Below are 23,131 nucleotides of genomic sequence, written 5' to 3'. Positions count from 1 at the left end.
AAAATCTAGTGTGTTGAACAAAAATGTACACGTTGCACTTTTCTATTAAAGTTGTTTTCTTCAGCTTTTTATAATTGCAAAAGGAAAGTTTTTCAGATGCGGGCTATTTTGGCCCATATGGGTGACCAGTGAGACTATGGAAAAACATCCTGACTCCAGTTCTGTGTTGTGTACCAAAGGATTTGTTGCATTCTTGTCTCTCAAATGATGTAGAGGAGTGCACTGTTCATGGTAATAACGGTATCCAAGGCCTGTACTGCCTTAAGGGCAGTAAGAATGATGAAGATACTGAAACTTGTGAAATAGAGTTGCTACTTACTCTTAAAAAGAGGATAATCTGATAACATTACAAGATCAGGCTGGTACCTTATAGTAGGCATTGAACGTCACCCTGTGTCATTGTTTTGTAGTGCTAATGTGATAATGACTTTAGCAACTCCTCACTTAGCAAATAGTAATGCAACAACTGTAGCCCCAGATACAGGAATATACTGTGGCACTCTGCTGTGATGGAAATCAGGGGGATCAAGGCACTAAATGCATTTATGGATCAAGCCCTGTGGATCTAGATATGAGTATCAGAGGACTCTAACGACTGTGCCTCGTGGTCAGTGTATAGAATATTTTTGACTGGAAAAAGCCCTGCACCTTAATTTAATTTGTAAGGATCACTGCACTGTCAGTCGCTGGGTTTTTTGGCTGAATAATTATGAGAGATGTTGCAGGTCTAGCTGTAAATACAATTTTTATATAAGTGAGATTTTCTTGTCTTGAAGCCAGAGCTTTTCTCTAGTAAATTGCGAAGGAAAAACCAAGCTGTGTTTAAGAACTGAAACCTAAAGGAGTGCAGCTGATCACATCATAGAATACCTGCTGATACCAAAATCTCCTTTAAAAGAAACAATTTTTCAGATGTTGCTGTTCTCTTTATTCTCTGTGTTAGCTTTCAATGTTATTAGCATGCAGAGGAGAACAGTAGAAACCTTACGTCTAAGATGACAGCCTTACCAAGTTGCAATCCAGTGACGAGAACTGGACAAAGGAACACTTGCCATGCAGAATTTATAGCATGTTTTGGGGAGGGCAAAGCTATCACCATATGTCTGGTTTTGGTACTGCTCTGTGGCTTCAGGGGATTCAGGTACTGTAAACCTATTTTTTCCACGGAACTCATCCTCTTGTATAAATTACCATCTCAGTGCAGGCTTTTACATATCAACATTATTTGGGGTGGGGGGATGGGAAATCTCAAACCCATGATAGCAGAATAACAGTGAACCCCCTAAAGCAGAAACTTTAATTTTATCAAAAGCTAGTCATGTCTTTGACTGATCTTAGCTTTAGGGCAAAAAGCCTTTCCTGTATCACTATAGTAAGACATAGAGAAAATCGACCCATTCATGACTCTCAACATAGTAAGAGGGCAATCTAATAATACTAGATCAGGCTGATACCTTGTTAGGAGTACCAAATGCCATCTGGTGTCTTTTTTTTTTTGTGATAATATAATAATGGCATGAGCAGGCTTTTCTCTTTTCTGCTTGATGAAAACAGATTCTTCATCTGAACAAACTACACCTTTTTTTGAAGTCAGGTGACTTCTGTAGCATTTAGAATCTGTATTTGTTCTTCAAGCTATGCAGAATAATCTGGAATAACATGATAGAAGTGGAAGTTCATTTATAACTGTAGTAATAACCCACCCTGAAATAGAGAAGAGAAGATTTTTTTTTTCAGAAGCATAAAACAATTTACTTTGCAGTATTGTATTGTAGAAAGAGGGAAATGTAACTTGTTCTGTGAAAACTCCCACGGGCATATCAGTGTTTCCTTTGCTGTGATTGCTCCTCTAGCATTACAGCACAGACTCCACTTGTTTTGATGCTGCGAGTATTTCTTTGACAGTACCTTGTTTGCCGTTGTTCATGAACTGCTTTCCTGATGTACAGGTATTAGCTCTGCGCATACGCTGTCCCGTGATACTGCCATAGAACTCTCTGTTCTTCCTATGTGTGAGATCCTTTTCTCTTTGTATAAAATAAACATCTGTAGTTCAAAGTAAATTTAAATTTTTTATCTGTACATCACCAGTGTTTCTTTGTATACAAACAAGTCTAACACAAGTTTAATACAAGCTTCATGTAGATATCAAAGCATACAAAAATGCAAGGAGCTCTATCTTACTGCTGTAACAGGTTTCAAAATAGTGATGTGGGGAAAGCAAACTGAGAAGCAAAACATGAATAATTCAGGGGAGTTTGCTTCTATGTTCACAAACAAATTTTATGCAGTTACAGGCCAAAATGTCTTTCAGCTTTTGGGAAGAATAAGGGGAAAGGTATTCCGCTTGAATTTTACCTCACTAACATTAAATGTAATGAGCAGAAGTTCCAAATGAATAAAAATTGAGCCACGAAGAAGGTGATAAAGACTTTGCAAAGAATTTTTCCTAAGATGCTTATCTACAGTAAATATTAATTAAAACTCCACATAATTTCAGTGTTCTGTGCTTAAAGGAATAAAACATACCTTGAAAGTACTGGAGATTAATTAGGTATTGCAGGTTTTTTCCTTTTAAAGCGTTCTGCATACCTGATTATGGCATCCTTGCTGCTCTTACATGAATTAAGTTAGTACTAAATGCCTGTATAATTTCATTTACATTTCTTCCCCACTTACTGCTGTTTAACAAGAGTTCATATTACTTCATAATTCATCCTACCCTTCATACCTGTATCAGCATGTGATGGCATAACACAGTAATCTCTTTGGCGTCACACACTGTTGATGGCAATGTAGTGTGATTATGATTTTATTAAACGAGTGAGATGGAAAGAGGCAAGACAAGATTTAGATATAGGCACTGTGGCTCTGTAATAAGTCTCAGATACATGACATCAGCTGTGATTACCACAAAATCAGGTTGGGTAAATGAGATGTTTTCGGAAACTCAGACTTCACTTCTTAAGTATGTGAGCAGAAGTGAATTATTTTTAGTTGCTATATATTAGTCATAAACACTGCATGAAGTTCAAGCTACATGAATAGAATTTAATTAAACAAGTAATTTATTTCAGCTCTGTGCTTTATTTTATTTTCTTTACAGCTTCTGAAATTTAGTTTGTCTAGCCTGCCAGTTGCATAGCTGTTTCAACAATTTTGCCATCTAGAGTCTTCAGAATGTTTCTCTGTGCATGCTGAGAATATTCATGCTATAATACTCATTTAATAGATAAACAACAAAAGAGACGGTGGATGGCTTCGCTTGCCTGATGCCATGCAGTGTGTTAGTGAAAAGATCATGGATCAGCCTGAAAATTTCTAGTTCCCGGTTCTGGCCTCTAACAGCCAAGCCCCTGGGCAGTGTCTCAGCATCTCTGCAGTCTTTGAGGTTCGGTGTGTTTACTGGGCACTCTAATCTCAGGATGGTACGTGTTCTACCAAACTTCACTAAGCTGTTCCGTTTCAGGGGAATTGTATCTTAATGTTTTGGAATGAAGTAGCAGACATGGAAACTATTTTGGCAATATTTCTGATGAACACTGATTCTGTGTTCAAATATTGCTGTTACAAAGGTTAGAAGCTGACTAGTGTGAGACTAAACCTTTCCAATTAACATAAATACAGCCTGCAGCTACAGCACTTTTCTAATCTACTTAGTAAGCACTCCACTAAGAATTAATTAGTTATGGAGATACACAGGCAGAAAATACTTTTCTTGAAGGCATGAGACACTGGAAGTTGAAAGTGCAGTGGTGAGTCATGATACATGTTTCTGGGTCAGGACAGATTGTCATTTCTCTTTGCCCTTGTGTGCAACATAGATAATGGCTTTCTGTAACTGCAGGCCAAAGGAAAACAACATATAAACTACCGTTGGTTCCTGGTGGATAATGTGAGGGTGGCGGGCAAATAGGCAGGAAGATAATATAGGAAGCATTGATAGATTCCACTCGAAGCGTGCGCTGTTAAAGATAAACTAGTCACATGCTTCCAGTTAATTAAATTAGCAACAGAAGATTGTATATGGGAAAAACTGGTTTGTCATTTATTAGAAAAAAATAAGAACAAACCTGTTACGTGGAGCAAGCTGCTGATTAATTACTGTGAAGAAGCAGTATTTTACAGGAGTCATGTGCTTACTGAAATAATTTAGCTGGCTTTTAAGTAATAAATTGGCACACATTCCTTATGTATTGAATTAATATGGTGATACTCTACTCTTGCAAGAAAATAACCGGAGACCTAGCTAGGGAAAGCTTTACTAAAGCAGGGGATATACTTTAGGCATCAAGGCCACATTTAAAAGCACTAGTATGTGTGCATAACTCCAGGAGATAAATACAGAAGAAATATACTCTATCTGGAATGTTTGTTTTACACTTCACTTTTACCGTTTGTATCAGAGAATTTCAGCTGTTCTCAAGAGTCAGGAAAACAGGGTTTCAGGGAGCCATTTCCCTATTCAAAAACAATTTCTAGACTCTTCATAAAGTATTACGAGAACAAAAGCTACTTGCTTTTACACGCTCGATCCAAACATGCTTCAATTCCTTTTTATTTCTACCTGATAATGCAATGAACATCTGCCTGTCTCCTCCCTGTCTTGCATGCAGGTTGATTAAATATAAGCCAATACGTTACATCCACCAGCAGAAATAATTTTAAATGGATTCTAACAGAAAGTTTACTTTATCTTGTGTTCCACAGAGTTGGTAGTACCACTAACTGGCAAGGAATTCTTAAGATTTGGAACAGTGAGTGTTTTCTGTCACTCGGAGAACTAACTATTGGATGCCATAAATGAAAAACACTAGATAAATAACAGGTACTAAAGGGAAAATATTAGAAACTAAGTTTTCAAAGGCACATTTAGATGCTATTTCATTCTTGCGCTATGCGGTACTGGTGTGTGTAGCTTAAGCCACAGAGCCTGTGAATGGAACCTGGGATTTTCCTCTATATCAAAAAATTCCACTCATGCTTCTTTGTTAATTAGTTGACTAGTTTGGAAAGGAAAGCTCTCAGTAGTTCAAGTTGAACTGGCAGGGACTGCTAAAGTGAGAAACTCAGCTCTTCTCCCAGGTATCATGAAGGACAAATCTGAGGCTTGTGTTAACATTTCCTAGTGACTGTTTTTATTCTGTCAGGAACTTTTTTGGTCTTGGTTCAAATTTAAAAAGACCTATTTCCCTAGGTGCTAGGGATTTTAAAAAACCTGAGATAGAAATAATGAAGTCTACTTGGTGATGTTGAGAGACCTGAGAGATGTCATCCTTTTATGTCTGGCACAATACAGAATACAAATCGCTTCAGACTCCTGCCTTTGAAACTTTCCCATTTTCAGACTGGAAAGAGATCCCTGATTATTTTGAATGAGATTTGGACTGCTGATTTGCAAAAAATCAGACTAGTTATTTTTGGGGGGGGTGGGGGGAGTTTCTGGCTATAATCTAGGAGTCTAATATTTCATTAATCAATGAATGCCTAAAAAGCCATCTAAGGATTCACTGAAAAGAATCAAAAGGGAGTGGGAGATAAGAAATAAGGAAAATACTCTCTATATTTAAATGTGATGGGTCCATTTTGTCTAAAAGATGCTCCATTGGCAGCATTGGTCCCTGTGGCTGTCTTCCATGACTGACAGTGAGCAGAAAGGTTAGCAGAGCAGAAGAGAATGAGACCCTTTCAGAGACCGCAAAATTACTGTGGTGAGAAACATCAGCAGATACTGTGCCTTCAGCATTTCTGCTGTATATCCTAGCTCACATTTTTCTGCTTTTAGGGATTTCTGGTGCTTGGCCTATAAAGAGATAACATTGACATAAGCTCTTAGTGGCAGTAGAAGGATGTTTAGTTGTCAGTAGACATACAACTCTGATAAATGAATTGGGCTTTTTCAGTTTTAGATGAACATTCTAGCTCTTCTGGGATCTGCTTATCAGTGTATCTATGTAACAATAGCCAAAAAAAAAAAAAGTGAATTATTAGTTCCATCAGCAAAACCCAGTTTGTCTCTCAGGAACTAATCACGTTGATGACTAGTTTTGGCAGACTGGTAGAATTTGTGGAAATCTCATGAGCAGTAGCACAAAATTCACCTCCTGGGTTGTTTCCAATTTTTTTTTCATACTAATAGTCTAGGTTACTAGATTCTCTTTATTGCAAAGATGACACAAGTCTTGTGTTCTTTTTCATACAACTTTGCTGATATCATAAAAATAGGAATTATTACTGTCTTAGCTGCAAGACTTGCAGACAAGATAATTTTGTAGTTTCATGTAGATAATCTTCTACATATTATCAAGATAATCCATTGCTGGTATTGATTGTAATTAGGAACAACAGTTAAATATTAAACTTCATGAGTTGAGGTATTCAAGTGTTTGAGTCCTACCTTAGACACCTTGAGATTCGTTACTGGATCATCATGGACGAATTCCTTCTCTCTAGAGAGCAAGAGAATTAATATCTCAGTCAGTGGATATCTTCCATGCATTAAGCCCACTCTCGGGTTTACCAAGAGACTCATGCACTTTCCCCAAAGGCTGTGAAAGTTGGTCGTGGGCACTTACTCAGTACCAGTGGCAGCACACACTATGTACAACTCTGTTCTGATGCCACCTGATTATTAGACTGTTCTGATTTGGACTTGATTTTGATTATCCAAAAATCCCAGTCATGTGATCTTTAAAGTATTAAAGCTTTAAGATTTTATAACATTTTACAACATTATTGCATGCTATGATTAGATTATCCTTTTCTAAGTATAGTGGGGAACTTTAGTTGGAAGCAAGTTTACTTTTCTGCTTTACGTAATTTTACCCTGATCAAAATGCAATGCTTGTATCCAAAATAACACTTTATTTTAGTACATAACAATCATTAATCAAGATAAATGTTCTCACCTAATGAAAATGGCTCATATATTCTTTTCAATCGTTTTAAACACAGATGAGTTTTAAAAGCAAAATTACTCTTGGGCATAAAGACATCTCTTAGCATAATATAATCCAAGTTTAATGTGATAATTGAGAGTTTTATATGGTATTGCAGTTTAGTAATGATATTATTGCTCATTACAGATAATGATATAAATTAACACCAAGGCAACAAAGTAGATATATTGTCAATACTAAAAGGTTCCTATGTATATTAGCTTGCTGTGAATGACTGAACACAAATGTATTTTGTAGGGCAAATCTGTATGTTATGATCACTGACTTAAAGAAAACAGTACCAAAAGGAAGCAGTGTAATTTAAGACTTTCAGATGAGCAGCTGATTTTCCACTGTTTTGAATTTACTGAATATGCTGGTTTGAATATCAAAGTTCAGGCCTTGAATGTGGTATTAGTAAAGTGCACACATTTGAAAATGTAAGCCACATCCATAAGAAATAAAGCCTCGCACATCACGGGCGGCTCCAAATCTTTCTTTAAATGCATTCAGTTTAGTAGAATAAAGGTTGTGTAAAAGTGAATTCCCTATCATCACCAAATACCAACAACCTTAAGAAGACCCTGAGAGGTTTTTTTCTTATTATATGCTATGGTTATGTCCTGGGTAAAATATCTCAAAGATATTAAACCTTCCTGAGGAAGAAGGGGATAACCTTTGAATCCTTTAGCAGAATTAACACAATGCTGTATCTTTTCCTTCAATTCAAAGGAAACATCCAATGTAACTCTGAGAGTTCCTACAGTTAAGCCTGTATTAGCCTAGAGCTAGAAAAATGTGTGTTACTAAAGTTCTTGCCTATTTTCCTGAATTATTGCAGCTAGTATATATGCAAGTTTAATTGAATTAGATTAGAAACTGGCTCAGGAAGTCCCTGATTCAGCTATCACATGAATACTTCTGCTTTGGCTTCCCTGCTACCAATTACATAGCAATTTGATTTCAGTCGATACAATGTAATGCTGAGCTGAATGAGTATTCACACATGAGCATTAAACTTCTTGTAGACTAAATCAATTTTTATAGCAATCACATCAGTACAATACTTATATGGAGTTAAGATCTTTAATATATGCTTAGAATGAGACATTTTTTAACAGTGCCAGGAGAAATATTAAGTAATAAAGCAAATAGGACTGCAAAATATATTGTAAAACTGTCAACTAGCAAGCAAGATAAATTCAAATACCTTTCATCTTACCTAGATAAACAATTTCAATCTTACTGTAAACTGATGTAGCTCAAACTGAGGATAAGCATCAAGCATACTCTCTGGCATTAAAACTGTATTACGGTTTAATATATTGGTGGATTTGGGCTTTGTTTAAGTATAATTTTAATGAAGTTACAGAGTGGCACCCAATGGTAGGATCTGACTTAGCTTTTCAAATAATCAAAAAATACGATCATGACTTATGAATAATGCAATCCTCATGGTACTACTTTCTGAAACAAAAAAAATTATACAAAAAATCAGAGGAGAAATACTTTCTCATTTGGATCTTTTGAGACTTTTGAGGTTTGCCTTGTTGAGTTTCAAGAATTTACATAATTGGTTTACTGATTAGGGATGACTTTTATTGGAAAGAGTCCATTGTCACAAAAGAACATGGAGCTTTCTTTCAAAGTCACAATATTAACCTGCTCTTGTAATCTGATCCTGGTAGGTAGATTTGTATATAAAACTTCTCAGACTCTGGAAATTACAATGTCAAAGCTTTTTAATGATTACATCTTTACTATCTGGAAGACTGAATGTTTACTGTATTTTGTAACCAGTAAGAGCAAGAACAAGCTTGAAAGACAAATGAGATGGGAGTAATATAGGTCATCAGTATGGAGTGCTGGTCAAATAATATGAGAGAAAAAAAAAAATCTTCCTTTTGGAAAGTTTTCTATAATTTTGCAGCTTCTTAAAGCAAATCCTCTCTAGTGAGGTATGCACAAAGAAATACCTCCTTTCTATAAAATAAACTCGGTTGTTGCCAATAAACAGAAACTTGAATAAACAGGTACTGATAAATGCTTGGGAAAGAGCAAGAAAGTAATCACATGTGGGTTTTTGGTTTTGTCATATCCAGAAAGTAGTTGGAAGGGCTTTTGATCTAAAACTACAACTGTAAAAAAGAATAACTGTTTTTTCACCATAGTAGAAAAAAGTGGTAGTGCAAATAATCTTTTGCAGAGGCATACAAACCCAAGTGGTGTGTGTAGGTCGGCATCCTGGAATGAGGCAGAGTGCCCAATACTGATAGACATTTAACTCCTGGGTGTTGTCTTGATTCATGCCTCAAACTTCAATGTAACTGGGTGAGCTCAGGTTGTGTTACCCCTAATTTGATTGCATTTGGAGCATATGAACAGTCACATGAGGTCAGAACAGGGTTTCATCTATACCACTAGCCGACTTCTAACATGACAAGGACTACTGGTTAGAGAGACAACAAAAGAAACAGCATATAGAGCAGGCACTTTGAGCTTTCTGGAATAATTTTCTTATATTATTTGACTCTGGACACTAAATGTAATAGCCTGTACACTAAAGCTGTGTATGGTTTAAAGGGCCACCTGACTGATTCACTAGCACACAGCAGTATTCCTGTGGACTAAGTAAATAGTGTGTGATGTTGACAAAGAAACCAAACTCAAAGGTTTTGCGTACAGCCATATAGCGAAGCAGTGTTAAATCCACAGATAATATCCACAGGTGCTGTCACTGTGAAGGTTTAACACTGCCATCAACGTAAAGTCAGCTGTGCTTGGTAACCTTGGGAATCAGGGCCCCACAGTCCCAAGCGTTGCTCAAATGAAGCAGAGTCTCTGCAGAAAAGAGCCTACTCTTTGATATTCCATTTATATTTGAGTGTAACTGCATACGTGTATAAAAACATGGTAGAATTGGTATTGATTTTTGATAAATGCATGTTCAGGAACCACCTAATATTTTGCAAGCTGGTTTGTTGGGTACCCCCATGCCCCAAATGGCAATGTTTGTGCCCATTTGCCCAGAGCCAGAATTAAGACATGGATTGAAGCTAGTTAGCTCAGAGGCAATTCAGAATCTGGTGTCAAAGAAAAGATTCTTCTGTCTTTAAGTAGTGTCCTGCAAGTGTCTAGACGGTCTGTGTGAAAAGCTGTAGTTCTGGAAGTATTTCAGACTCGGCGCTCTCGTATGGCTGTGAAACAACATAGTTCCAGAAAGGCTGGCTGATCTTTCACTTGTTTGTGAAGAGGGATCTCTGTTTGCCAGATTCCCGCAGAGAAGGAACCAGACAGGATTGCTGCTGCAAGGCTGTGCAGAGGAGAGCAGCAGCATTCACCTTCTACAGTCTAGGCATTATAATTAGAAAGGCAACAATACCACACTACGCAAAGCAGTATACTTATAATTAAGTCTGCATGTTGTGAGGGTGGAGGAGGGGGAGACACTCTAGAGCATGCTTATGTGAAAGAGAACAAATGATACATACTTGTGGGTTGGTGCAGTTTTTCTCCAAACGTTTCTTCTGAAGAGATCACGAGGCAGCGTTCCTGAGGCAAGAGTTTAAAAACTGACATCATGGAGCTCGATAGTCAATAACAACATAAAATGTCTTTTTTTTTAATTGCATAGTGATGAATGTAATAAACTTTATTTCCTGCCATAAATTGTTATAACAGATTGTGATGGAATACAGGAATACACCGAACTGAACATTATATATGCATTCAATTTAGGCAGGAGACTGCTGCATCTTAACCAGGGAGCCTGTTTCTTTTGTCTGCAACTGCCAAAACTCCTTTGCAGCCAAAAGAATTTTCCCCAGTGCAGCTGCTGCAGTGCTGCTTCTACTTTTCCACTGCTGTGGACCAAACCAGACTCACCAGAGTGGGATCTGAACCACTACACTTCTGAATACCCCAAGGTTCAGGAATGTCTGGGGCATCCCTGTGTACACAGTTGGCTGCAACTTACTGTAAGATGCATCACTGCTCAGAATGGAGAAAGGTACCATAAAGGTGACCGATTCTGAGCTCCTCTACTTGTGGCTTTGACGTGCTTAAAGCCATCATCCTAGTATAAATTAGGACCATGCTATCATAATTTCTACCAGCAATCCCAAGGACTCAGGCAGTAGCTGGGAGTCAGTGGCTCACAGGGATATAGTGGCAACCAGAAGCGTGATGTAGAAGCGATCCCCCTTTGGTCAGTGGATTTGAGGAACTTTTTAATTTTCTCACAAAAGTTCTATATCCCTTCTACACAACACTGTGCTTGTCTTCAGACTGGTTATTCTCAGCGTAGAGTCAGTATGATCGTATTGTGCTATCAACTAGAACAACTGCTGCAGAAGATTTGGGTCCAGGAGTTCTGGCTTTACTCTGCTCTAAAAGAAATTCCAGCGCAGGATCCTTAAAGCTTCATCCTGATTCCCAAGATGTGGCTTTTCTGCTCAAGTGTGTTCCAGGGATTTCTTCACCAGATCTCTACCCTTCAGAAACAACCCTTGACTTTGAAAGTAATAAGGTAATTATTTCCCATATTAATGCAGAAAAAAATCCCTTTTTCTTCAAGCCTATGTTAATAACAAGTGATAATGAGAAAAGCTGTGCTGTGCCAGTTTAAATCAAAAATAGCTTTCCTTCTCACTCTGTGCAGGTTTTTCTGAGATAATGCACATAGTCTTATAGAGATGTTCTTTCTGTAGCACTTTGCTTGCAACCGAAATGGTGGGGTTTAACTGTCAAAGTGCTGAATACCCCTGAGCTGTCCTAAGTTGCTGAATTCTTTGTGTTGATGGATGAAATTTTAGTGTCTTTTCTCCTCTTTTACCATGTAGGAAAGCTCCCACCAAATTGATAAGCTAGGCACTGCTGTTTAGTACTTGTAAATATTTAATGTGATGTTGGTTCTGCCTTTTTTCTGCTTTATCCCTGTTGACTCCATAAGTAAAAGCTGGCAAGGTTTGGCTCAGTTATTCTTTAATTACAAGGCTTTAAATCTCTTTTTCTTTGAATTTTACCGAGGCAAACAAGTACTCATTGACGTCAGCAGGAGCTTATAGGAATAAGGAAAGAATGAAAACAGCACAGTTCTGCAGCTGTAGCTCTCCATCTAAAAGATGTATAACTTAATAGATATCTTCAGTAGCCAAGGGAGAACTCGGAGTCAGAATTTGCCTGTAGCGTCAGTTTTTATTCCTTTGACATTTTTCTCATCTTGGGTCTGGTTTTAGTCTTGCTGCCATGGCAACATACAGTGAGGCTAAAAGGTATTCTAGAGAAAAGGTCCCTCCTTGCTGACAGGCAGCAGAAGGGAATAGGGGCCAGAGCTGCTGTTTGCAGCCCTGAATAGCAATGGAGGAATGAAAAGGATTTTAAAAGTACTTTCTATTTGCATGTATGCAGGCAAAACCATTGGTGCGAAAGTTCAGCGTAACAGAGCAGAAACAGGTGAGTTGGATAAAATCCTTTTTGATTTCAGATGGATACCAGCAGGATGACATCTTAGCTTCATAGCAAGGAAATAGACTCCATGGCCCAAGTTACTTTCCTAGTCCTGTGTCTAAAATACTCTAATCAGCTGAAAATCATTGCCAGCAATACTAACTTTTTAATGCTTTAGCAGTTGATTTTGATAGTATCCATGTTTTCCCCATGCACTTTTTTTTCAGTAGGTGTTTATGAGATTCGGGTCCCAGGTACCCTGTTTGATATGTCTTCTTGCTCAGTGCTTGATTTCTGCATGTTAAGAGCTCGCTGTATTCACGGTGGGCAGGAATAGAGCCTATTCAAAATCATGTAAATGTTATGCTGCTTTTTCATCCATCTTGCAAGATGCTGCATACCCTCAGTCTTCAGGAGAACAAAGAGAGTTTCAGAGGTCTCTTTAGAATTAATAGCGTAGGTAAGAAAGGAGAATCGGCCTGGGAAAGAGAGGATAGATAATCCAGGCCAATTGCGGATGTGTGTTTGCCAGCTTCCCATATACCCAGCTCCCGTGCAAACACTTAATTGGAGGATTTTGTCACAGCAGTTAGTTAGGTCAATTAAATACTAGACGCAATTTTCTGCTAGCTATCCTGCTACACAGTGCAAGGAAAATATTCCCATCAAGAATGCAGATCATTCCCATGGAAGAGCGTTGTGGTCAATACAGGTTATTCCATTCACTCCCAAGGGAAATAATCCCTACCAGAAAAAAGATGGTTTTGTCCAAATAACTGCATCTGTGATAAGGTAATCTTCAGTAATCACACCCAGGCAAACAGCTTTTCTACCAAAACTTGTACAGAAGACTTAGCCTGAGAAAGGAAAGTATTGCAAACTCATTTAAAAAAAAAAAAAAAACAAAAACAAAAACCCACAAAAAAACCCACCAACCAAAAAACCTGCATGTTTTCCGATGAAATATTACTCCACTAAATCATGTTGCGTAAACATGAGAGAGACACTTGGAGATCATTGAGGAGGAGGAAATATGCCAGCCAAACACTAGGACTAAATTTTGACAGATGTCGCATTTGAGAGCAGGAGAACACAGTGCAAAGGAGTCCAGTGACTGCTCTCCATGCGTATGTCACAGGATAGCTAGGGAGCCCATGTCCTGTTCCTTGTGTTAGCCTAAGCCATGCTAACAGGGCTGTGGCAAATATAGCCTAAAAGGGAGATTTAGTTTTGTTCTATACTTCCTGTATTCTGGCAAAATCTCCCTGGTGTACTATGCCAGTTCACTTCCCTCAGAGCTGCCAGCAAGCTACAAAACTGTTGTCCTTGGGTTTCTTGGGTTTCCACCCTTCCACAGACCAAACCTAAACAGACATCATTCAGAAGACAGATACTACATATTTTTCTTCATATGGAGTGCTGTGTTCAGTTTTAAAAGCCGTATATGCCAATGACATGAAAGAAAACTCTTCTGGTCTGAGAAGAGCATCTACAATTACGATGCAGCTCACAATTCATATTCAAGACAACATAGCTTTGTAATAGACCGCAGCAGTGACTCTGATAATAAAAATCATGTTGCCTTATGGCACTAATGAAAGCTATAGTATTAAAGCTTTGTTTATGCAGTATCTCAGCTAGACTATGCATCTTTTTCTTTATTATTGCATACAAATGATGCTTGAATAAATATTATTGATACTAGTGTTTGTAATTCTAATAGAGATAGCTCTGGGCTCATTGAAATAGTGTCTGTTATGAACAGCAACAGAACAAAACCAGCCCTAGAATGAGAAATGGGCAAGTTTTTAATTCCGATTATTCTTTCATAAATCTGAACAAGATTTGCATCATTACCTGTGACACTTGGGTTGCCAAAGTAACCTTGACTAGCCAGCTGATGTTTGCATACCGCATGACACTATCACCATGGAGATCGTGTCCATGTGATTTTGCAGACATGATGCAGTTGCAGGCTTGTCAGACACACGACAGTGAGAAGAGAGGAATTAATTATTGGTAAGGAATGCTCTTGTGGACAAGTCTTCTCTCTGGCAGAGAGAGCCTGCACGGAAGTAATGCAGAAGCTAAACTTACAGTTTTAGCTGCCCATAGAGGACTAACCTGTGTGAAAACCATGTTTGAAGGATAATACTCATTTACAGAATGTATGCTGGAGTAATTGAAGCCTATTGAACACTACTAGTATTTCTTCACCAAATGAGACGCTTATCCTCTCTCAGTACCTGCTCTTCTCATTCACATGCAACCCAGTGATGTCAGGGAAGTTACACCAGTGGAACAGGCAGTGAAATTTGTTCGTATACACAGAATATTCCAAATTCTCCTCAAAAAGTACCTGTCATGCTGTGCGATTTCCTTTCCAACATCTACTGAACCTCACAGTAACACTAAGTAGTAGATTTGGGACCTGTTCTGCACAGCAATACCAAACCAAAGACCTTGCTGAGTGTTAGAAAGATCCCATGAGATAATATAATATTCCATTGTCTTTTCTAACCTATTTCTGAACCAAGGCTTCTAACTTTAAGTTCTAGCACATGCCTGCATGTTTAGACAATTATCTATATCACTAGTTTCTGCATTTATTGTATTTGGCCTGTACATTACTGCTATTTCTTTTTCTCCTGAACTTGAAAGTTCTTTTAGTGACAGTACAGTTAAAACAAACAGCTGACTCAAACTGACCAAAGGGGTGTTCTATACCATATGACATCACACTCAGTATATAAACTGGGGGTGAGTTGGCCAGAGCGCAGTCCCTGCTCAGGGATGGGATGGGCATCGGCCATTGGGTGGTGAGCAGTTGCACTGTGCATCACTCATTTCATACATTTTTTTTTTCCCCCTCTTCCTTTGCTGTCCTATTAAACCACTTTCATCTCATCCTACAAAGTTTGTGGATTGTTTTTTTTTTTTTTTTCCTTTCCCCCTTTCCTGATTCTCCCCCCCATCGCACCGGGGCAGGGTGGGGGGTGAGCAGCTGCATGGTGCTTAGTTGCCAGCTGGGGTTAAACCACAACAGAGGGGTGTAGTGATATTGCCATTTGGGGAATTACTGTAAAGAATCACTGAAGCACCAGCTTTGCAGATGTCTTTGTTAGACTCTCTCTTACGTGTAAATGTAGCACAGGAAAAATCACGTGGATGCTTAAAATAATATTGGCTAAAAGTGCTCACAGGAGGTGATGTAGGCAGAAGAGACTTGGGTTGATGGCCAGATGCAGAGAGTAAATGTTGCTACTTACATCTTTGCTTTTAGTCTGAAGAATCAGCTGAATGATTAAAGAGGGAAGGGCCATAGCTGGAAAAGTAAGACTTTGGGGTGATCGTTGCGGTGCAGGTTACAATGGATGAGGAGATTATTTCATGGCTAGAGGGGAACAGTCTTGACATGCTGGAAGGCTTGGACATTTTCAATGTATAAACAGAGGACAAAAGGTGATTCTTTGAGATGATGTGTGAAAATAAACAGCAATATCGAACCCAAAGGTGTGGAACTAATGAGAGGGAAAAATTACGGTCGTAGATCATAAACTAAATGGATGCTGTGTTCCACCATGCCCATCTGGAGGTGAGGGACATTCCCTTTTTGACAACACATGATGATATAGCATTAGAACAATTGGTTTGACAGATTACAGTGAGATAATGGAACCAATTTCACTTCTGGCTTGGAATAAATTTGTAACCTTGGCATGAGATTCTTTAGCATTTCATACTACAGCCTAATTTGCCAAAAAGGGGAATGAAGGATTCTTTTATTGTAAGCAGAAATTCTTTCAAATAGTGGGGAAACCCACTATCACCAGAGGGGCCCAAGAAAAGGAAGTACCCAGCCCTGTGCCACCATCCAGTAAACCTGCCTTAGCTGAGAGTGAGGGGGTAAAGAAGTCATCTGCAAAATGAAACTGTAATGTGTGCAAACTGCATTCAACCTCATGGAGTTAAAAGAATATCCACTCTTCTATTGCACCAATGTCTTTCAATTCTTTGTTTTTTTCTGAAGTAAATGTATAACTTTACTAAAAAAAATAATAAAATTCATGATATTACTGAGTTGCACAGCTTCATGTAGGATGGTGAAAGCATTATGTTTTGACATTTCCACTAGGAAGTTTTTCCATGGCATGTTGCCTTCATTGTTTCTCTCTACCAAACATCCATATTACTAACACGGGCCTAAAGCCCCCAATGTGTTTTATTGGCATAGCAAGTGGTTTAGTGTTCCAGCTTCACAGTCTCTCTTATTTTACTCCTGAGATTGGTTCCTTATAAGAGCCAAATACAGAAATGGATCATTATGTTTAAAATAATACCCAAAGGCTTGAAAATAGCATCCATTTCTTAGGCAGGCTGCATTTCTTTCACACTGTGAAATGGTGCAACAGATAACTAGTAATATATTTTCCATTTAACTTTTCCTATATTTATAAAGCAATAGACTGCTTTTGCTGTATTCTAACAACAAAATGAAGTTCCAGAGGCAACTGAATGCCAGCAAGCATATCTGAATACCTCAGTAGAGATTACTGTTGGCTCTTGATTTCAAACGCAGAAGAGCCAACAAATTAGTTTGAAGTAAAATGGGTAAATAAGGGGAGGCTTGATTATAGCAATACAGATTTGGAGCATAGTTGTCTGTTTCAGGCACATATTATTTATAAAGGGTCAGACTTACATCCAGGAAAACATCTCTATTCAGGAACTTTCCAAAGTAATCGCAGTCTCAGTGCAGTTTTCAAGCTTATTTTGCAAAGGGGTTAAATCATAAGGTGTCTGCTGTAAGGCACTGCACTCCTCACTTCATCTCACTTCGGTTGCAGGCTTCAGCAAATTGAAGGATCAGTGCCATGACTAGCAGGACATAGGGGTGGAGACCTGAAATAAATGACTTAAGATGAAAAGCCAGACAAGAAATCTGTCCCAGTTACTAATTTCACCTGAGGAGAACATAGTGCTAAAAACAAACATGAAAAATCCAAGGAGACCATAGGAAAAAAACCTTGTACTAAGGCAGGTGTACAAGATGAATTTTGGGGAAAAAAGTCTGCAGTCACTTTAAAATGGACTGTTTTTACACAGTGCCATCAAAAGCTACAGAAAACCAATGTAATCAGAAGCTAGCTGCAAATATCCAAATGTAATGTCATAATCTGCTAGCATATTATGTTAGTAGCTCTGTTTGGAATACATCTTGTTTTTCATGATTTTAGATTTGCAGAAACTGAGTAAAAAAAATGTGTTCTGGCTGCTATTTTTAATTTTAGTCTGAAGATCTTTTTTCCAGTCTGAGTGGGTACAGGTAATAACATCCTTAGTTGTGTGCTTTTTAATACATATTTCTCACATAGAAAAGTATTGCAAATTAGTCAGGAGGGCTGACAGAACACTTCATTAAACTTATGTAAGTAATTTGTGGCTATAATGTGATTCCTAAAAATCTTCTTAGTTGCAGTATTAGTAGTTTACTATTAATATTCTGCTATTATTAGTACTTTATTGGTTTAGAAATGCTAGTAAGAAAACAAAATAATTATTTTTCTTTATGCAATTTTGTACTTCATTTTAAATCAGAATTGCTATCAGCTCACTAATGACAGAATGACTGCAATAAAATCATACCATGTGCCCAGTGCACATGCTGATGTTGTATTCAGTAGAGGAAAATAATTTATGGCTGTTATTATATTCTTTTTCAGTGCTTTTAGTGAAATAAAAACTTTGCAAATCACGTGGTCTGCCATGAAGCTAAAGAAGAATGGAAATCTGTCTTTGCTACAAGGAAGAGAAAATACTTTGTATTTATAATACCATGCTATTTCTCTTTAGCAATATCTAGAGCTAATGCAACACTACTAAATTAGCTGTTTTGTTAAACTGAGACTATATAGGCATCTCTGAACTACAGCCTAGTTGAAAACATTGTCTTTGCTGCAGTGACAACTTAATTTTTTTACAAAAAAGATATCATCTTAAAATTTCACAAACTTTAAAAATTATTTAATTTTTGTGTCTTCTTCATTGGCTTATTTTGGTTATAGGTAGCCTCAAGACCTAAGTATCAATAATTTCAAGGTGCATAATCAGTCTTTCTAAAATTATATCAAATTGCCCCAATCCAATACAATCAGCAACACTGAATGAATCATTTTAGCAACCTACTCCATTGGAAAGATATCTTTTAAAAATCCCACAAAGTAAAGACCCTTTTCCCTTTTCCCCATCACAAAGCACAGAAATAAATGCTCACACAAAACACACAAACAGAATACCCCAAAATACATACACCTGTCTAGTCAAAGCATTGTCCTGAGATGTGCTGAGATTTTCCTGTGGATTTCTTTGTGTTGCTCTTGTATGAACTGGACAGGATTATAATATTCAATAATTTTATTTTTTCAGTCAGTGAAGGAAGATTAAGCAGAATGTTGCATGCCATTACCCTGAGTGCGGCATCATTTCTGAATCTGCAAACAGCTATTGGCACAGACAGTTATTATCAAAGTTCTCATTGGGAGGAACAAGTATTGAGCTTTCTCAATCCTGGTTTTAAAAATCTGTTAGACCCACATGGAATTCCAGACTTATCCATCATTTGAATTTCCAAAATCCTATTCTTTACTGTATATCATTACCTGCATTGACTTTGAAAGCCTGTAGAGCTCAGATGTTGAAAATAGGAAGATAAGGCAGATATTTGTCCCTTCAATTTAGAACCCAGTGTGCCTGGTCACCTTGCTTTTTCTTTGCTTTTCTGTTTTAGTTTGTATGCAGACTTTTAAAAATACTAACTTTTTGCAATACTTACCTGTATAAAAATTGTTAGAGGGAGGCCTTGTTGTTACAGCTTGGTTTTGAAGACAGAGAAAATCTAGTCTGGTAGGAGATGAAAGTATTAAACAATATGCTGAAAATTACCATTGTCAGTTAAGGTAAGTGCCTCGGCTTGATTTTGAAAAGATTTGAGGCTGGAGAAGATGAGTCTATTTGAAGCAGGATAAGATTTTTTTAAAGAGGACACAATATCCAAAGTTCTTGATACTTTTGAGGAGTTAGAATCATAGAATGGTTTGGGTTGGAAGGGACCTCAAAGATCATCTAGTTCCAACCCCCCTGCTGCGGGCAGGGACACCCTCCACTAGACCACATTGCCCAAAGCCTCATCCAACCTGGTTCCCTCAAAGTGGTAGTTTTGGAGATGACTCAGTACTGCTGTCAACCTTTATACTTCCAGAAAAGACAGCTGTCGTGAAACCTCTTTTAGAACATTCTCTGACTGGTAATGCAAGGGCATTTCTGCCCTTACTCTCCTACCAAGGTCTATTGCAGTAATTGTTGCTCTTCTCAGTATGAAACACAATACAGATGAACAGAAATGGCTCTGATCCAAGAGACGCTCGGAGATCCCTCCCATAACATCCCCTGAGGAAAATATACTTGAACAGGTTTTTTCACAGCAGGTCTTCTTTGCCAGCTTTGTTAATTTTTTTTTCCTGTGTTTGTATCGAGCCTTCTTTGAAGAATTCTGTTGGTAGCATAACACCTTTTTAAATGTGCAAGCGTGTGTTAATAGATTAAAATTTTCTAAGAAATGTTAAAGCTGCTAATCTTTGCCTATAACGCTAACACAATGCAATGGTTCTGTCTGGTCCCAGTTAAGCTCTCTGTATTTTATATTCCTTGCCTCTCTGCTTGGGTCCAGCAGAATGGTATGAGGAAGGAGCTTGTAGAAGGCTCAGAAAATCTGCAGCACTTGGGGAGTTATGACAGAAAATGAGAATTTGACTATTTCTCACAGGGCATGGTAAGCATGACTTGTAAAGGACCTTGAGGTACATTGGTTTTGTCTTTCTAGACTGTGTTCTTTGTTTTATAGATGACCTTATTATTGCATAGGTCATCTTAATTTCCAGATTCACTGTCATTGCTGAAAAACACTTGAATGAGGATACGTGATAACATATCCATGACCGTACCATTTGTAGACCTGAAAGGGATGGGAGAAATATACTTGTTCAAAATCGTTTCTCCAATTATAACAGCATATTCCCTAAAGCAAATGCAAATTGTTTCAAACTGAGTTAGAAAGGTCCTTTTCCTGTGTTTGTTATCATTTTCCACTAGACTGAACAGATAGGGGAAGATGATTCCACTCTAGAGTATGCTTAAAAACAGTACGTCAAACTAAAATATGAATTAATGCAAGTGTCCTTGAGGGAAAAGGCAAACTTGCGATTCCTTTTGTTTGTCCTCTGCTATTAATCATTTTCCTCCACTGCTGCCTAGGAGTGCCTGTGTTGGATTCATCAGGCAGTGCATAGCTGTGCAGCATTCTGGCTCTTTCTTGTTTTCCAGTAACTGGTTGCCAACTTTCCTTACATAAATAACATAGAAAGTGGAAGCATTTTCCAATTGTCCAGTAATGTGTAAAAAGTAGTTCTGATTCCAGTGCAGAGCTCTGAGATACGTATTGTGTCAATTTTGGGGCTCTCAAGGCTAAAATCTGTAGTTCAGCATTAGTTTAAACACAAACGCTCTAAGGGCTGAGGTATACTGAAAGCAAACAAAGGCCAACAGAATTTTTGTCCTTTATTCCAGTGGAAACTCTTTATATTAGTAAACATTCGTTTGCACTATTTCCAATCCAAAAGCCCTCTGCTGACAATACTGCACCAGAAGAAATTCAATTAACTTATCCATATAAACAAAAGTATGTTGGATCCATTTACTTGGATTTGAGCTGACAAATGCAAATAGTAACCAATACAGAACAATTGATGAAAAGTAATTTAGGAACCCAGTTCTGTAAGAAGAGGGAAGCTCTTCTGATCCTTGCTACTGGAAGGGATATTTATTTTGAATCAAACATCGACCACTTCAGAGAACCTCCAGCAAATTCAGGATTTCCACATGCCTCCCTGTACTACCAGTTAAGCCTGGGTCTGATTTTAACCAAGTGCAGAGTGATTCACTGTCTTCATTGGTGACGTGCAAACACTCGGGCACAGACCTAGCAGAAGCTTCATACCACACTCTGCAAAAGGCAGACTATACGCAGCACTTAAACGTTCACATGAAAAAGTAAATGCTTTTATATAGTCTGCATAGAACAACTTAAGCCTTAAGCATAATTGCATAGCAAAGAAGGTTTTTAATGCTCTCTGCCCTCTGTAGCATAGGAGGGAATGGTTTTAATATTCAGACACCTTGGGAAACAAGTAGTTGCAGTCTTGGTTGAATAAGTGGACTGTTAGCAGCCATAAACATAAAACTTACTCATTTATAAAATAGCTCATGGTCTCTTAGCTCAGACGTAGAGTACTGAATGGCATTGCACTAGTACAGAATTTGACTAACTGGGTAGGTAAGTTGCAAGTAACACTAAAGTATACAGATGTTGTATCAGGTCTTCAAATTTCTTTTCAAAATTTTTCTATATTTTAATAGCTCCATCTGGATTCCATAGCCACTATTATTGTTACAAGTTTTATTGTTCCCTTTGCCTCTGCATGCTACTTAGAAGTGTCCTGGAAACAACTCCTGAACCTTTCTCCAGAGTCTTAAATTTGATACTGTGCATGTGAAAAATGCAGGGAAAGCACATTTTCTCCAATTTGCCTTGCTAAATATGATATGGTACAAATTAAAATAAATGTTGCATACCCTGCTTTCCACATGATGTTCTGGTAATAAATTTCAATGGACAGGCAAGTGTGTTTGCTGATTTCTCCAATTCTGTCACATCTATGTTGGTTATTTATGCTGTACTATAGACTCCTAAAAGCTTGATTTGGCTAATAAGAGCCATAAAAACTAATACAGCTGCTGCTTCTTCAGGGTCTTTGTTGGATATTCTTAAAGGAATATTGGCCATAGTGCAGAGCAATTTTTCTAGGATAGTTAGGTATTGTTTATGCTGAAAGGTAACTTCATAAAAGTGACTGTCAACCTTCTCTCCAGTGGGATTCATAAGATTGTGTTTTCCAAGGTTAATTTACAGTTATGCCCTAAGTTAGAAAGTCACTGTGTTTTGCAGTACAATTTTTCTTTTGTTCTAACAGATTGGTTTTTTAAGTCTGGTATTTACTAATTGAGGGAACCACTTGGCAAAATTAAGGTTGTAATATTGAGTTCACTGCAGTCAGCTTTCAAAATAAGGCTGACAGATGGTAAAGACATTTTGTGCCCAGCATCCATTAAATTTAATTGGAAGTTGAAAGCTGTATTCGCTTAGTATCTTTAAAAATCTCATACCTCCTTCTGTATTAGACATTAAGTAATTATCTTAGGTGCCTGGACCCCAATTCAGGCTTTTAAATGTATTGTGGGACCCACCTGTTCCCAAGTCAGCAGCGTATTGTTTGAAGCTTCTATGCCATTATTCTTAAAATATTCAATAAAACTATGTCACAGGTGGTAGATCCTATTAACATAAAACTCCTCCTTGTCTCAACATATCCTGTTATGCCGGCAAAAAATAGCGTGATGAGGATATGAAACAGCTTTTATGTGTACATTTTGAGTTTCTGAAGTTTCCCACCATGAAAGCGATGCAAGTCCTGACATCTTCCAGTTTTCAGTGATTTAACAGTGGTCTGCATGCTGCACATTGAAATTTCAGTGCAACACACACAGAATTTCAATTCACCAACACTGAGCTCTCATGAGCTTCATACATCAAAATAAACTCCTCTCCAGAGCACTAGTAAGAAGAGGTTTTT

At 37.8% G+C, this 23,131-nt stretch overlaps 1 protein-coding gene across 1 annotated transcript in view; it reads left to right on the top strand.

Moving 5' to 3' along the window:
• VAT1L (vesicle amine transport 1 like) overlaps positions 1-23,131 on the top strand; it is a 61,698-nt gene that overhangs the window by 32,793 nt on the left and 5,774 nt on the right. The gene's annotated exons all lie outside the window — the stretch shown is intronic.

This window comes from Grus americana, chromosome 13 (assembly GCF_028858705.1).
Source record: "Grus americana isolate bGruAme1 chromosome 13, bGruAme1.mat, whole genome shotgun sequence".
NCBI classification, from domain to species: Eukaryota; Metazoa; Chordata; class Aves; order Gruiformes; family Gruidae; genus Grus; species Grus americana.
The sequence above is the reverse complement of the archived record's forward strand: the minus strand, read 5'-3'. Positions and strand labels throughout refer to the sequence as shown.